Here is an 18455-nt window from a genome sequence, read left to right as displayed (position 1 = left end):
AGGAGGACGTTTTGGAGCAAAGGGGCACTGGGGGGGGGGATCTGGAAAACCCTCATCTTTGGGAAGTTTGAAATTAACAAACGGTAGCCATACTGGATCTTTCTAATTTGGCGGACACCATTTTTTATTTAGTTTTTATTTAGTGTGTTTTCCACCGAAACACTTTAAAACTTCGTATACTTGTATATTTTGTCTTATAGAACAGAGAAAAATGTTTATATTCGAAGTTATTTCATGTTAAAAGTTGTGTATTTCGGCAATATCAACCAATCACTGACGTCTATTGAGGTGAAAACAATTACTGCTGTGGTTTGTCAACAACACGTTGTGGCGGTGTAATGGGATCTTTTCCCTTGAATAAAATTACTGCCGTTGTTTGTCAACAACAACTATCGGCGGTACTGTTATTTATGACATCGTTCGTGCGTTTGTACTGGTTTTAGCTTTAGGGTTATGAGTATTTTGGCCAAATTTGGTGAAAAATTTGTGGCGGTGTATTGAACAGATTTTCACCAAATTTGGCAAAAATGCTCATAACCCTAACCCTGAAACCGAGATCACGCCGGCGGCCATTGCCAGGTCCGAGACAAGAGCGAGATCTCGCCTACAACCATGTTTGCTATGCTCGAGACCACAGCGAGGCTCTCATGGGCAACATCTATTTAAGGAGGTTATTGAGCAACCCGTTCTCTTCTCTCGCGTTGGCACTCACGTTGAACAACACAGCAATCTAGCAGCTCACAGCGGATTCTTAACCGGCTCTAACTTTACCCATTATCTCCAGAGGTAATGTACCTTTCACGAACTGAGCTAACGAACTACGCGCTGACATACAGATGGTCGCCGGGAGCAAACCCCATGAAATGAGAACCAAATAAACAACCATTGAATTGCACTCACTTGTAAGCCTCTTCTTCTTCGAGTTCCAGAATCCTAAGACTACAAAAAATTATTGTAATGGGAGGAGATTCTCCACAGGTATCAGTAACCTTCTAGTCTCATTATAAGAGTAATCAGCACATTATGACATCATAACAGAAATGTGTTAAATTTTTCAAATGAAATATAAAGCAAAGGAAAAATATAAGCAAAATTACTTTCTTTTAATTTTTTCTGTTGAAAACATCATGGTTGAAATGATGTGATAATACATTTATCAAGTTATGAAATCATTGAAATACGGTGTGGTATGACAGTTGGATAAACGGATAGACAAACGGACGGAGACATGACTCTTAACACAAACACACGCTTGCACACACACACACAAACACAAATGAGAAATTAAGATAAACACAAGTTTATATTATTATTAGTTCCTACGTCTTAAGGCAGTGAGCTGGTAGAATTGTGAGCGCGTAGGGTAAAATACTTTGCGACATTTCGTCCGTCATTACGTTCTAAGTTCAAATTCCACCGAGGTCGACTTTGCCTTTCATCCTTTCGGAGTCGATGAAATAAGTGTTAGTTGCGAACTGAGATTGATGTGATTGACTATTCCTCTCACATCAAATTTCATACCTTGTGCCTTTAGTAGAAAGGATTGTTAGTTCCCACGTACGTTTCATCATTGTGGTTCCTTTGGAGCTCTGCATTGGGTGTTTCAACTGCAATTGGATGTTTCACTACCACTGATCACCAGGGAACACGTTACTGCCTTATGTTGCAGAGCACTAATGTCTCAATTGTAATATAACCTTATGTTTATCTTAATTTCTCCTATATTTGCACTATAGTTCATCATTAGTAATACTATTAAGTATAGTAGTTGATTACCACTGAAACAGACTGGACGATGGTAATTTACGTGGAACATTATATTTAACAGTAGCAGTTGTACATCTATTTCTACACACAAGATCCGCTATATATTATGTAGTCGTTGGTTATGGCTGGACAGAAAGTTACCTCATGGATCCAATAATCTCGTATCCTTCTGTCATTCCTACAAGATCTTCCAGTTTTCATATATAGATGTATCATATTTTTTGTAAGATCTTTGATATATATATATATATATATATATATATATATGAGACCAAAAGTGTACGTACGCCGCTATATGTATAAATAAAAAATGGAGCAAGAACGTAACAGGCGACAACAAAACATCCGGACAGTTAGAGGATTCAAAGAAAGACAAGAAAAAACAAGGACGGGTCATTCGGAGCCTTCTATTGTCAGTCGAGTTCCAGATCATCCTTTCAGTTTCGGCCGGTTATACTTGAGACTGCTCCAATCTGACCAAGAAAATATAAGCTAAGAACACTAGATTCTTCGGAAGAAAGCAAGCGAATGTATACGAAAGCAAGGACGAAAAAAACGGAGAAATGTTACACAAATACAAATAACAAAACAGTGACAACAAGCGCAGGCGTAGTCGTGCTGTAAGACGCTTGCTTCCCAACAATGAGTCCTTGGGTTCAGTCCCACTACGCGGCACCTTTGGCAAGTGTCTTCTGCTATAGCCCCGAGCCAACCAAAGCCTTGTAAGTAAATTTGCTAGATTCAAGCTGAAAGAATCTGTCGTACACATGTGTATGTGCGTGTGTGCACGTGTCCACCACCTCTTCACAGCTGGTGTTGGTTTGCTTACGTCCCAATGAAATAGCGGTTCAGCAAAAGGCACCGATAGAATAAGTACCCGGCTAAAAAAATAAATACTGACGTCGATTTGATCGACTAAAACTCTTCAAGTTGATGTCCCAGGATGGCTGCACTCCAATGACGAAACAAGTAAAAGTTAAGAGACATAGTAGTATCATATAGAGAGATCCTCATCTAAATGATTTACCCAATCTCTTATAACGTGAGATCCTAGTCCACTTGCATGTTATTGTTAGCACTGTAATATTCTTGTCGCCACTATTATGTTGTGTCGGTATTCCGAGTCTTATTTTCTTTGACTCGTCTATCGTGCTTTCGCTAATAGCTCCGCAAGACAATGACTTTGAAGCGTCTACTATGACGGTAACTCGAACTCATATGTAACACGGTAATTGACACTGACTCCAACAGGGAACACTGGAAGAAGACTCCAACAAAAAACTTTGGGAAGCAAGTAATTTTATTTTACTTTATTCACCCCTCCTCTTCTTTAGCGGTTTTTCTTTTTTGCAACTTAATATTTTTTTTTTTCTTTTTGGCGTCTATTTTTAGGAACTCTGTGTTCTTTTTTCTTCCACTTGTACGCGTGGGTTCAACCACCTGTAACGGTGTTGGTACCTGGAATGTGTCATACAGCCATTCCATAGGTTCTTCTAATCTGTCTGGTTTATTTTCTATGAATTTCTTCTTCAATTGCTTTCTGTATCTTTTTTCAATACCTTTTCTACTTTTAATTCCGTACATCATTTTCCCTATGTACTTTGTAATTTTGCCTTCTTCCCAGTACTGTTTTCCGTTTTTATACGACCTCATGTACACCTTATCAGCAATTTTCAAAAATTTGGGATTGTCTTTCCTGGTACTTATTCTTTCTTTGCCAGTTAACAGTCTATTAAAAACTGATTTCACCTTCCTCACAAACATCAGTTCTGCTGGTGAGCTTCCTGCTGGTGTATTGGGGTTCGGTGTCACCCTGTATACCCTTAGGAATTGCTGCAGAGCAACTTCGTCGGTGCCTTCCTTGTTTGCTTTTCTCAAAGTTCTTTTTAAAATGTCCACAAAACGCTCTGCCTGTCCATTTGATCTGGGACGGTAAGGCGCTATCTTTTTATGTTCTACGATGAACATTTCGCAAAATTTTCTAAATTCACTAGACACAGATTGTGTTCCATTATCAGATACAATCACGTCCGAGATGCCAAATTTTGCGAATAATTCATGCAAAAAAATTTATTAAAATCGAGGCAGTTGGACTTTTGCACTTAACAATTTCCAGCTATTTTGTAAAACTGTCAACTACTACTAAGTAGTAATAACCATTTAACAGCCTCACAAAATCGATAAGTAATCTTGAACATGGTTTTTTTACTTTTGGCCATTATTGAGTAGGAAATTTCGCTGCCAGAGCAACATCCTCTGCAGTCTTTTACTACATTTTCAACTTCCTTGTCCATCTTCGGCCAATACACATAACTGCGCATAAGCGCTTTTTTCCCGGATGTCCAATATGGAATTTTCAACATTCTTTTTTTGTAAAGTTTCAGGTATCACTACCTTTTGACCATACATCAGTACGCCGTCGCATGTTGAATGCATGTTTATCTATTACTGTTTTTTCTTACCGAACCTATTTTTGTTTTCTTTGGCTGACTGTAGAGGGTTTTTTTTTTTTTTTTTCATTAATGAACCTACCTTTTGACGCGTGTCGCTTTATCTCTTCCAGAGTTATTGGTAACTCTCGTACAATGTTCCACACTATGTGTTTCATCTCCCCTTCGGCTCTTACTGTGTCCTCGAATGGTTTGCTATTTCTGGATATTAACCTAGATAGGCCGTCAGCATGTCCTAGCTTTTTTGAAGGTAAATATTCCATTGTGTAGTCTTAGTTTGGTAGTATGGTGCTCCATTGCAGCAACCTGTTTGCTGTATGTTCTGGGATTCCTTTCTTGAATCCATCAATCGTTAGCAACGGGCGATGGTTTGTTTGTAGTCTAAACCGCCTACCATGTATAGACCTGTGGAACTTTTTTATTCTAAATATAATCGCCAGTGCCTATTTTTCAATTTGGCTATATTTTTTTTTTTCGCTGGCAATAGCGTCCTTGATGCATGAGCTATAGCCTTTTGGCTGCCATCTTCACATTTTTCCTCTGTTAGTCTAAACCTGTATTCATTTATTTATAGCAGGTGCCACTTTTACTCCCAAAGGAAACCGCTTGAATTTATACAATCTACGGTGTGTGTGTTGATTGTTAAAAGGTGTGCGCAATCTTCCTCTACCTGTATCTGTAGATAGGTCTCCGAGAGGTCTAACTTCGAGAAAACTTTTCCTCCATTCAGTTTTGAAAACACTTCTTCTGGGCTTGGTAATGAATAATTGTGTTCGACTAAAACCGTCGGAGCTGCCCAGTCTGAATGGTCGAATTTTTCAGTTATAACTAAACTTTCTAGTCTTTCAAGTTCTTATTGACCTAGTCAAACGCCGCAAGCAGCACATTCCGTTTGGGCCTAAAAACAGGCGTTGCCTTTTCTTTTACTACGATCCTCGCTTTTGTTTTGGTGCAACAGCCTAATCCTTCCAAGAAACAATTTTTTGGAAACATTTTTTTAATTTTTTGTTTCAATTATTCGACTTCATTCGAACTTTTAACCGTGCCGACTACATTTTCACAGAGAACACTAATGGGAGTATCCCACATTTTAAATAACTCTATACATTCTGTGCCAAATAGGTTTAGTAATTTTTTTCAATACATAAATGATTGTTCTTTTCGTTTCATCTCGAAAAGTTACGTTGCAAATACATTCGCCGATGAAATATAGTTTCTTTCTTGTAACACCATATGCTACATTTTTTTATATATAAATAATTTCGGCTTACCGATTTTTCGCCATGTTTCTTCTTTTGTGCATGAACTGACCATCATTGACTCATCTGGAAGGTCATCAACGTTGTTCTTCGTCTTCCAACAATTTTTTTTCTTTTTAATATTGGTAACAATATTGATTTGTTGGAAATTAGAAATTCTAATCAATAATATGCAGATTACATTGACTATTTGTCAGTTCATTTCTTTTACCTTCTACTTGTTTCAGGCATTAGACTGAATCAACCCCGGTTCTTATTTTGTCTTTTTTAAGCTTGGTACTTATTCTATCGATTCTCAGGCCGAACCACTAAGTTACGAAGATGTAAACACACAACACCGCTTGTCAAGTAGTGGTGGGGGAACAAACACACGCACGCACACACGTGTGTGTGTACGACGGGCTTCTTTCAGTTTCCGTCTACCAAATTCATTTGCAAGGCTTTAGTAGAAGACACATACTCAAGGTGTCACGCAGTGGGACTGAAATCATGTGGTTGGGAAGCAAACTTCTTGCCATAAAGTCACGCCTACGTCTATATGTACATATTCGTTCAATGTTTCTCTCTCTCTCTCACTCACTCACTCACTTTTTCTCTAGTTCAAACAGAATAACCCTCCTAATGTCATGTTGCTTTCAGTTGTCTGACCTTGTACGAAGAATTCTTCGAGACGAAGTTATATTTCTAGCAAAGAGCAACAACAAGTGTAAGCAATAAACACTTTCCTATGTAGTTACAGCTACTAGCTGCTGCATCACAACCACTATTACTAGATTCAAACAAACGTCAGTAGCCCAGATTCTCTGTTCGTGACAAGTTCGTGGTAATCCGACGTAAGCTTTTCACACATGCCTGCCAAAACGATTCCACCTAACCCTAAACTAAATGGGGTACCTATAGAGGACATCGGAGAACAAGGATTCAGCAAGTGTACCTTAGGCAAAATACTTGAGGGATACTTTATCGACCCAAAATACCTGGGTGGTACTTTATTTTATCGACCCCAAAAGTATGAAAAGGAAAAGTTGATCTCGGAGCAAACCAGAACAAAACACTTTGCGACATCTTTTTCTTTTTTCTTCTTTTTCGACGTTGCAAAATTCTGCCACTTCGCCATCTTAATGGTTTCTGATTTTAGCACAAAATCAGCAATTTTTAAGGGAGATTAATAGTTTATTTTATCAAACCTCCACGACCCCCCCCCCCCCCCAAAAAAAAACAGAAAAAAAGAATGAAAGGCAAAGTTGACCTCAGTAAGATTTGAACTCACAATGTCATAAGTCAGATAAAATATCACTAATTTTTTGTTCTTCCTTTTTCTCTTTTGATATCCAAACAATTCTGCAGCATACCAACCTTTACAAACAAATTATAAAACTAAAGTCATTAGTATTTTATGTCAGAAAATATAAATGTTATTACTTAAAACTTGCTATTTGAAAATTGGATTAAAACCTACTTGGAATTATTTATAAAACAAATGATATAGTCTTTAACTTGCAGTACCAAAATTTGTTAATTAAAAGTAAGTTTAAGATTATTTTTTTTTTATTCAAACTATCCTTTCTCCTACAAAACGTTATTGATAGTTTGAATTAAAGGGAAACAACTCGAGTGTTTTATTCTTCACCTACTCATTGCTGTTACTGTAGACCCCAAAATACAAATAAATAAGGGAATTAACCCTCAAGAGCAAGCGTGAACACTCCTACTTCTAACGCAAAAAATTATCTTACTTGTTTTAGTCATTAGATCGTGGCCATGCTGGGGCACCACCTTGAGGAATTTTAGTCGAATGAATCGACCCCAGTACTTACATTTTTGTTTGTCAGTTTGTTTTCTAAGCTTTGTACTTTTTCTACCGATATCTTTTGATGAGCTGCTAGTTACAGGAACGTAAACATAGCAACACCGGTTGTCAAACACATAGATATACACACATATATATATATATATATTTGTATGTATGTGTATTTGTGTATATATATATGTGGTGTGTGTGTGTGTAATATATATATTAATTTTTTTATATACACACGCTGACTCCTTATTCGCATAATCACCGAACCAGGAGCTTAACTATGGTCTATCCATACCACTTACTCAGCATTACCTGACACCTTTGGGTCTTACTGACACCATTACCTCTCATAACATATATATATATATATATATATATATATATATATATTGGGTCATCCCATAAATAATGCGATTTTTTTATACTACTTCTATTTTTTCAAAATTAAGATATAGCTCTTTTTTAATTTAAAATAGACTCTCCTTCATTTTCTACAATGCTCTTCCATCTATCTGGTAAACTTGCAAGGCCCCTCTTCCAAAATTCAGTTGTCCGTGATGAAAAATACTCCGCCAGTACAGTTCTGATCTCGTCTACAGAATTCATATTTTTGCCGTCCAAATCATTTTGAAGATTGCGGAATAAATGGTAATCAGAAAGGGCAATGTCCGGTGAATATGGTGGGCGGAGCATCGTTTCCCATTCAAACTGCTCCAGCCTTTGGAATGTCATCCTTGCTGTATGTGGCCGAGCATTAACCTGGTGGAAGAACACCTTTCGTCTTGAAACCAAAGATGATCTTTTTCCTCCTCGCGTTGATTTAAGTCGCTCAAGCTACTCACCGTAGATCCCCTTTCTTATCGTTTAGTTTGGGTTTAAAAGTTCAAAGTGGACTAAACCTTCCATATCCCACCAAACAGATAACACCTTACGTGAGTGAAGACCTTTTTTAGCCTGGGATGCCGGTGTTTCTCCTTTCCCTACCCACTCTCTTCGGCCCTTGACATTTTTATAGAAACCCCATTTCTCGTCACCAGTTACTATTCGGTCCAAAAAAAGTTTATTCGTGAGACGTGACAGCAAAGAAGAGAACACATTCACTTTCTGCGCGCGATTAGACTCGGAAAGTTTTTGAAGAACCCATTGACCCAATTTGCTGACTTTTCCTATGGCACACTGGTGTCGATGAATGGTTGAATGACCAAATCCAAGCTAGTTCTTCAACAGTTACGATTGGAATTTTGTTCCTCGTCGAGCTCTACAGATCTTCCAGGACGAGGTTTGTTCTCTAGGCTGTAGTTTCCAGCTCAGAATTTCTGGAACCACCGGCTTACGCTTATTGTCCGATCCCCATATACTGCATTAATATTCCTCGCACTTTCCGTTGCGTTGTTGCTTTCATTGAACTCATAAAGCAATATATACCGAATATGCTCCTTTGTCACTTTCATTATAGCTTTGAAAAAATAACTGAAAATAGAACTGCACTCTTCAAAACTTACACTAAAAATAAAACCAAAGTTAAATTACAACCTGCTTTTATAACAAGTTGATGCAGGTAGTTTATCCCTTCCCCCTCCGACTTTTAGTTCATGAAATTGAAAAAAACCCATTATTTATGGGATAGCCCAATATATGCTAATATATATATGTGTGTGTGTGTGTGTGTGTGTGTATATATGTAAAAAGTAAAATAAAAGAGTCAAAAGGAAGAGTAAGTACGGATGTGTTTTTATATTCTTGACTATTCTATTTGGTATTTAATTTTTGATTCTTTCAGTCTCCATATGAAGTCTGCCAGCGAGGTCGTGTGCCGTCTATTTATTTTTCGGAATGACGAGATGTGGTTTCGATAACGGACTTTGAATTGGTTTTCAGTGGCACCTATGTACACGTAAATATGTTGAGATGTGTAGATTGTGCATTTGTATACTATGTCTTTTTGAGCACATTGGTTCAGGAGTGGACATGCGGATTTTTTACGGCATGCGCAGTTAATCGTATTCTTATTATGTTTATCTGGCAGCTTTTTGATTCTGTTTTCATGATGTTCCGTTTGATTTCTAATATCCGAGGCTTTGTTTAATCGGTAATCTGTTTTGTTGGATCCTTTAGAATGATATATTTCAACAATATTGTCACCGTCTTTCAAGCTATCTGAGATTTATATATATATATATATATATATATATATAAAGATGATTCCTAAAACTGGTAATACCTTCTATTATAAATTAAGCCTTAAGGCGGCGAGCTGACAGAATCATTAGCACGCCGAGCAAAATGCTTAGCGATGTTTAGTCTGTCTTTACGTTCTGAGTTTAAATTCTGCCGAGGTTGACTTTGCCTTTCGTCCTTTCGAAGTCGATAAATTAAGTAATGGGCCGATATGATCGACAAGTCTCCTACCTTAAAATTTCAGGCCTTGTACCTACAGTAGAAAGGATTATAAATTAGCCTCAAAGGTGCCAAATTGGCAGCATCGTTACTCCACCGAGAAAAATGCTTAGCGGCATTTCTTCCTATTTTACATTCTAAGTTTAAATGCCACCGAGGTCGACTTTGCCTTTCATTATTCGGGGTCGACAAGTTGAGTACTGGAGGTCGATGTAATTGACTAGTCTTCTCCCACCAAATTTTGGCAAAAAAAAGAAAACGAAACACAAAAGAAAAATTTATTGTCGTAAATACTGTATGAAAAAAAAAAAACAATTTATATGTGAATTTTTTATTAGTTTCAAAACTTAGATACCACAGTAGAATTGTTACAAAAATATTTACAACATTCAGAACTCTAGATTGGGCTGAAAAACACGAAGGCAATATATGATATCGTTTCAAGCAAGCTACATGGAAAAAGGTTTCATATCAGAATTATCCTATAACTGTATCTGAAAGCATAAAAGATACACGGCCATTCTTACGCATCCAGTTTCAGCAGTGCATATTCAATAATTCTTTTTTTTCTTTTTTTTTTACTGTATTAAAGCATTTATGTACTTTAAATACAGTAAAAACTTTAACGCAATCTCTAAGGTGGTGAACTGGCAGAATCGTTAGCACGCCAGCCAAACCACTTAACGGCATTTCGTCCTTCTCTACGTTTTGAGTTCAGATTCTGCCGAGTTCGACTTTGCCTTTTAGCCTTTGGTGATCCATAAAGTAAGTACCAGTTGATCACTGGAGTCAATGTAATCGACATAATCCCTGCCCCGAATTTGCTGGCCTTGTGCCAAAATCTGAAACCAATAATCTTCTAGTAAATATTATTATGGAGTCGGAGTAAGTAAAAGACACTGTCAGGGTTGAAATTATCCCACAGTAGTAAACCTCAAAGAAATAATTAGCTTTGCATGTAGGACCCGGGGTGATTCTTTGAGACTTCTTTATTTTTCTTGGGAAAAGTGCGTTTTATGTCATCAAATACAGTATTTTGAAAACTAAAATACAAAAGTTGGAAGCATTATTGTTCCAAATATAGTTACAAAAAAGCTTGATAAAACGAATGGATGTCATTCATATTGTGCAAAAAGCAATATGCTCATTTTCATGTTTGTCACGACATTTCTTCTAAATAGCCACGAAGTAGAGTTCAATGAGAACCACATATATTTACTTTTTCCTTCGTACTTTTAGCTTTTTGCAACATAGATTATGCATTGTTTGTGCTAGTTGCAATTACTGGGTCCACAAAATTCCTGATTCACGGCAAACCAACAAAAAGTTTTGCGAACGGAATGTTTCGTTTCTCATCTAAGGTGTTTCCCTAAATTCTTTCCATCATTCTTACAAATGATTTAAAATTATTTCAAAGTAAACCAAAATTTTTTTGTATAGAATGTTTTTTTTTTTTTTTTTTTCCTGATACAATCAATATTTGCAACAATACATTTGGTTTCGTGTTTCGTTTTTTTTTCAAAAGGATTTCAAAAATTAATACTTTCTACAATTAATTACAGTCTGCATAAGGGGCGAGCTGGCAGAATCGTTAGAACACCGGGCGAAATGCTTAGTGGTATTTCGTTTGTCGCTACGTTACGAGATCGACTTTGCCATTCATCCTTTCGGGGTCGATAAATCAAGTATCAGTTGAGTACTGGGGTAGATGTAATCGATTATACTCTGCCCCAAAATTCCAGGCCTTGTACCTAGAGAAGAAAGGATTAAATTACACTCTGCCTAAAGGTGGCGAGCTGGTAGAGTCGTTAGCGCATCGAACAAAGTGTTTAACAGCACTTCTTTTGGTTCTTTATGTCCAGAGTTCGAGTTCTACTGAGGTCGACATCACGTTCAGGGATCGATGAAATAAGTACCAGTCAAGTACTGCGAAATTGAGCCAAACTGAACCTGTTTTCATCTTTATTTAAAATGTTTAAAAATATATTCCGCTCATTTATTTATTTATTTATTCAATTTTATAAAAGGATTTTCGTAATTCTTTTTATTTTTTAGCTTTAGGTTACCTTAATAAACCTTTAAGAAAGTTCTCATCTTCTATAGCTGTTGTTAACACTTGGTCAGGCATCCCAGCAATGACTATCATTAGAAATGTGTACTTTCTTCTTTTAAAAGTATTAGGATGTAATTTGAGGTACACTTGGCTGCTATTTCTCGCAAGAGTAGCGATCTTATAGCTGTTATGGTGAGCGTACAATGTAATTTCAAAGGTAAAGTGAAAGTGTGAAAAAGTGCAAAACTGTTAGCTGTCAAATGAAATGTAAAACTGTTAAGTGATAGGCGAATCTGGATTGGTGCCAAAATAGTTGTGATCATAACTGAAACACTTTTGATCATAAGTCACCTTGACCGTGATCTTGTTTGGAATCTATGTCAAGAATACTGATTGGGACATAGAAAGGTGGAAGCCTTGTCAACGTGTGTGTGTGTGTGTGTGTGTGTGTGTGTGTGTGTGTGTGTGTGTGTGCGCGTGCGTGTGTGCGCGTGCTTTGCGATATCTGCCATTTGTTGCATTTCGTGTTCTGAGATGGCAGGGTGTAACTTGAGGAAATTTTGCTGCTAAGTCTAGCAGGCTTGTGTAACCTCCTAGACCTTCTCTTTTGACTTGTAAGTATGGGTGTTAGATGTGTAACAGGGTTTCTGGAATAAATATTTTTTCTTTCTGAGAGTTTGGATCCTGTTGAAGTCAATTTAGCCTGTCATTTCTTCAGATGAAAATATAAACTGATATTATACAAATTTTTATGAATCAATTATATCCTTCTTTACGTTTGTGTGTAACTCACAAAGTACATATTGAAAGAGAACGATAGAAATACCTGGAGCGTTTTTACACCGTTGGCTTTTACGGTAGACTGTGTGAGATGGAGTTTGTTTCTTTTTGCGGGGAGTGGGGTCAGTAAGTGTTATTTCCTATTTGCTTCAATACAGAAATCAAAGAAAATTACTATTATTCCCTTCAAACTTTGCTTTTGTGACCTGGACATCTATGTTTTGAAGCTGGCCTATTTTCCATTACATTTCAGATAGATTCAGCATTGAGTTGCTGAAGTAGAAATATCGTTATAGCAAATATTCTGCTCAATACCACGAATTTGCTTTGTCAGTTGCTTGACCATAACCACTTGAGCATGTCACTTAGTGGCTGATAGTATGTGCATCTCTGATCATGAGCAGTAGTGGGGGAGCATCATAGCCATGTGTTGAGAGGGATTCTTTGGGGTTTGAATAAATGTAACAAAAGCAAAGTTTGAAGGAAATATTAGCCATTTTTCATATTTTGTAGGGGTAAACAAGTAAGAAATAATAGTTGCTACCCAAGGATAAAAATCGTTTTATACGGGGTTATTGTTCTAAATTCACTTTCCTTAGCGACGACTTGCTCACACCAGTGTAGCTTCATCTCTAATATCAACCGCTTCGTCTTTTCGATATTTCCTTGTTTGAGATTAAATCGTTAAGTCTTTATTTCGACTCCTCCAGAAGCGTTTATGACGTCATTCAATTTTACATGTCAACAATGTACCTATACACACACACACACACACACACACACACACACACACACACAGAAACAGACAGCGAGATGTATTTAATTTGCTGAAATTGGTTCAATCGAAATTGATAACTTTGATATGTAGCACTCAATACTAAATATGAGTAGAGTTTCATACTTTTTATTTAAAACATACATACATACATGCATACATACATGTATGCTTGTTGTGTAAATGTATGAATTTTCAACACACACACACACACACATAGAAAAATCTGCCTTTTATAGATAAGATTAACAAAACGTTGAGACTACATATTTTACACATATTTAGATATATCTAATATCTACCTTTTGTGAAAATTTCAAGTGAATGGAATAAATATTTCGTAAGTTATAAGGAAATAAACAAATAATCTTTCTATCTGCAATGGCCAAAAGTTAAGGGTCACTTAGAAAAACAATGAAAATGGACTAAAAACAAAAAAGAAACCCTTACTATTAATATTTTGTGAACATCCCTTTACTATCAATAACCTCCTGACATCTGTTATCTCAAGACTTAATTAATTTCTTGCAAAATGATGAAGTAATATTGTTTCATTTGTTTTCCAATAATTACCAGAGTTCATCTTGGTTCTTTCGATTTCTCCTTCGCGCCCCATCTCCAGTAATCTTCCAAACGTTTTCTATAGGGCTGAGATCGGGACTTTGAGGTGACCAGTCCATGAGATCAACCCCTTCATCACTCATAAAGCCTATGACTCTCTTCGCAATGTGACAGGGAGCGTTGTCCTGCACGAAGAAAAGAAGTTGAACTGACGAGGATCGGAAATGTGCAAGGGGTATGCTGTCTAAGAATCTGCTTGTAGATTTCAGTTGACAGTCACTTGTAGGCGTATGAATACACCTGGACCAGCAGCAGAGATCGCTCCCCATACCATCACACTGCCTCCTCCATATTGCACTGTCTTCTTCACACGTACACTAGATAACCTTTCGCCACTTCTTCGTCGGACGTACATCCCGCCATCGGAACCAATCACATTAAACTTCGCTTCATCGCTAAAATGAACCTACGACCACTGTTCTTCTGTCCAAACGACATGTTCGTGAGTGAAATGAAGACGAGCTCTTTGATTCTTTTTGGCGATCAGAGGTTTCTTTGCCGGAGCCCGAGCAAGCAACCCAGAACCTCGTAGCCTTCGAGGAACTGCTTTGACATCGGAAGTGAAGCTAAACTCGCGGAATATCTCAGCAGCACTCTTAAACCTATCCTTCAGTGACATTCTAACCATAATACGATCCTGTCTTGGTGAAGTCTTACGAGGTCTACCAGTTTGGGGTTAATCATCTGTCGAACCTGGTGACTTAAAACGAGCTAGAATTCGTGGCACAAAACTTCTAGACCTTCCTACAGTAGTTGCTATCACAGGATTTGACTTGCCCTCTCGGTGAAGGCACACAATCCTTTGTTTTTCATCACAGGACACCGGTCATCTCTCACAAGCTGCCATGTTGCCAGTTGAATGTTCCAATAATGTAATATCATAAGAAGTAACTGTTAACCCATTAACAATCTTCTAAACAACAAATACCTTGGTTAGTAGTTCATTTTTTTCTAAGTGACCCTTAACTTTTAGCCGCAGCGATTTGGAAGATTGTTTGTTTATTTCTTCATAAATTACGAAATATTTATTCCGTTCACTTGAAATTTTCACGAAAGATAGATATTAGATATATTTAAATATGTGCAGAATATCTAGTCTCAACATGTTGTTAACCTTCTATAATAACTATTTCAACACACTTGTTTTTACTGATCCTTATATTATGGCCGCTATAAAAACCGAGCTGGCAGAATTGTTAGCACGCCGGGCGAACTGCTTAGCGGCATTTCGTCTGCCGTTACGTTCTGAGTTCAAATTCCGCCGAGGTTGACTTTGCCTTTCATCTTTTCGGGGTCGATTAAATAAGTACCAGTTACACACTGGTGTCGATGTAATCGACTTAATCCCTCCCTTCTATGTTTAGCCCCGTGTGGGCAATAAAGAAATATTATGACGTTATTCTTTTTGTCATTGCTTCTTTGTTCTCCTCGTCTACCGTTTTCTTATTTTTTTTTTTTTCCTTCTCGGCATTTTTTAAAATCTTCATCTTCACTTTCTGCCTTCTATTTTTCGTTCACATTTCTGTCGTTTTCTTTTTCATCTCACTTTCTTTTCTTCGTCATTCTGGCTCTTGTCTCCTTTATCCCATTCTACTTATTCATTATATTTCATCACCATCATTATATTTCTTTTACAACCACTTATGTTCCCCAGTCTCCAGCTCTTTTTCTTTGTTTCTTTCTCTCGTCTTACCTTTCTGCCTTGCTTCTCTATTTACCAATGTGTCCTTCTTTCGAAATTACATCTATCATTAGATACTCTAACAATATGCATATCAAGTTTCTTCTGGAGAGGGTGGGAAACTCAATATACCGGTTGTTCTGTATTAATTCTGTGGTTGTTATCCTAATTATTTGCCAATAATGTCGAGAAATTGGAGAGGTGTTTTTCAAAATTAGGCCACTTGCTAATAATTACTTATATATGCATATATTTGTATCGACTTAAGTTCACGCATACTTGTGAGTATACACGCGTGCAATAATAATAATGGTTTCAGATTTTGGCACAAGGTCATCAATTTTGGGGAAGGTATAAGCTGATTACACAAACACCACTGTCCAACTGGTACTTATTTTATCGACCCCGAAAGGATAAAAGGCGAAGTCGACCTCAGCAGAATTTGAACTCAGAACGTAAACAATTATATCAGTTCGCCGCCTTCATAATTATAATAATGATTTGAAATTTTGGCACAAGGCCAGCAAAATCGGAGGAGGGGTGAATCGATTGCATCGACCCCTGTGCTCAACTGGTACTTATTTTATCGGTCCTGGAGGATGAAAAGCAAAGTCGACCTCGGCGGAATTTGAACTAAGAATGTAAAGACGGACGAAATGCCACCAAGCATTTTGCCCGGCATGCTAACGATTCTGCCAGCTAGCCAATAATAATGAACTTATTTTATACAGTGCTCAGATGCACTATAACCCATCAGAAAAGGTAGCCAAAAGTGCACGCACAGTACACAAATAATGCACAAAGAAACAACGAACAGGGAATGAGTCACAAAAATATCTTTAAAAAGAACATCTAGTGTAGTGCTGGCGAATTTCAGGAAGCACGGACGTCTTGAAGGATGTTGTCCCGACAGCTAACAACCGATACGATTAGATAATTCCATGCTTCAGCAATTCTGAGCGTAAAAAAATGTTTCCGAAAGTCATGGATGCTGTGCTGTTTTCTGATTTTGTTAGCAACTCCGTGGATGTTAAACGTATGGAATTCAAAAAGGAGCCCAAGGTTGTTGTTGGAAAGACGGTGGATATTCTTGTAGGTGTCTACCAAGTCAGTTGCTTGATGTCGGGGAGCTCCTTTAGAAACGCACCTCTCAAAGACAATGAAATGTAACGTTTAAAAAATATATACAAAATAAATGATGTATGCAAAAAATTAGAAAAATTCATCCATTTTTAAATGTTTTATACCAAAAAAATAAAACAAACGGAAAACGGGTACTCATGAATATAAACAAACATGTCGGACGATACACGCGGCGGTAATTTACTTTTACCGGTCAACTATTATTAATGATACAAGGAGCCTGACAATATCGTTTGCAAATTCATGATTGTTTTTAATTAGATTTTCTGTACTGTGCATACTCGTTAGGGTTAGTTAATGGCCTTTTCTATTGTTCCCAAAATCTCTTCCGAGACGAAATAAGGTCAAAGAATTAAAAATTCCACGTTCAGGCACAAAATTTGACATAATAGTATGTATTGGTTATAAACTAAATTTCAAGAAACAGATCGTGAAACGGTCTTCTTACAATTCGCAGACGATATTGTCAGGCCCCACGTATCATTACTAATAGTTGGAATAAAACAAACAAAACAAAAGACGAAGACGGGTGTATAAACAACAAACAGATGTATTAGTTTAACGCTCGGGAAGTGAGAAAGTCTTTTACATTTCGAGCCTATGCTCTTCAACAGAAAGAAACAGAAATAAACAGAGAGAAAATAAAAAAAGGTTTAGTGGCTACTTTACTGGTATAAGCAATTTACCGCCCCTTGTATCGTCCAACATGTTTGTTTATATTCACGAGTGCCTGTTTTCCATTTGTTTTATTTTTTGGTATAAAATATTTTAAAATAGATGAATCTTTCTAATTTTTTGCATAAATTATTTATTTTGTATATATTTTCCATTTCCATAACTTTTTTTTATTGCAGTTCATTGTCTTAGAGAGGTTTGTTTCTAAAGGACTGCCGATGTCGGAGCTTTATTTAATGTGTCAATTTTATTAAAATGACTAAGAAGGGTGAAATGAAGAAATGACCGCTGTGGGATCTGAATTGCTGTAGCTAAAGTGACATAACTATACACCACAACGTAATTTGTCTGATGCTCTACTAACGCTACCAAATCACCATCCAGATGTTCTATATAATTGCATAAAGACGTCTTATAAAAAATGACTACCTTAAAGTACTGCTAGTTATGCTATGCCTAAAAGTAAAATGGGATTGTCACGGCTGGAATGACGTTTTTGATCACAGGTCAGCTAAAATATTATCACGTTACGAATGTTCTCTTTTAAATATAAAACAAGGTTCTGCAGAAAGTTCAAATATGAGCTACTGTTTTTGTTTTGTTTTTTAAATATAAGTAATTATCTCATTTTCTTGTCCAGATACATTATATTGAATCACCAAATATGTGTATGAAAGTAGTTCTTAAAAATATTTATCGAAATAGTTCTTAAAAATATTTATCGAAATAGTTATTTAAAAAATCAAGTCAACTAGTCTGCCAAGACTTTACTTTAGATGTTTCTTCAATCAAATGATGACCTCTCTCTCATACTTGCTTCAAGAAACTACAGTTTAAATTACACTGACAAAGCGATAAGTTCTGTAAAATCTGACAAAACAATACATTAATAACAGTCTATTGTTTCGCCACTGGGATAAACATATTGTTTCAAAAACAAAAAATAAGACTGATTTTTATAAATTCCCTAAAATCTTGATGATAATCAAAGTTGTTTTCTAAATATCTGTGGATTTCAGATACTATATAACAACCACAAAAAAAGATGTAGTC

General features: G+C 36.7%; 1 long non-coding RNA gene across 1 annotated transcript; it reads left to right on the top strand.

Annotated features, from left to right (window-relative positions):
* Positions 1-283: 283 nt before the first annotated feature.
* Positions 284-17985, top strand: LOC149136052 (uncharacterized). The gene is made up of 2 exons (XR_016241512.1): positions 284-978; positions 17582-17985. It is a non-coding gene; the product is annotated as an uncharacterized LOC149136052 (long non-coding RNA).
* The last annotated feature ends 470 nt before the right edge of the window (positions 17986-18455 follow it).

This window comes from Octopus bimaculoides, chromosome 4 (assembly GCF_046866305.1).
Source record: "Octopus bimaculoides isolate indiv1 chromosome 4, ASM4686630v1, whole genome shotgun sequence".
NCBI classification, from domain to species: Eukaryota; Metazoa; Mollusca; class Cephalopoda; order Octopoda; family Octopodidae; genus Octopus; species Octopus bimaculoides.
This window is presented reverse-complemented; position numbering and strand designations above follow the sequence as displayed.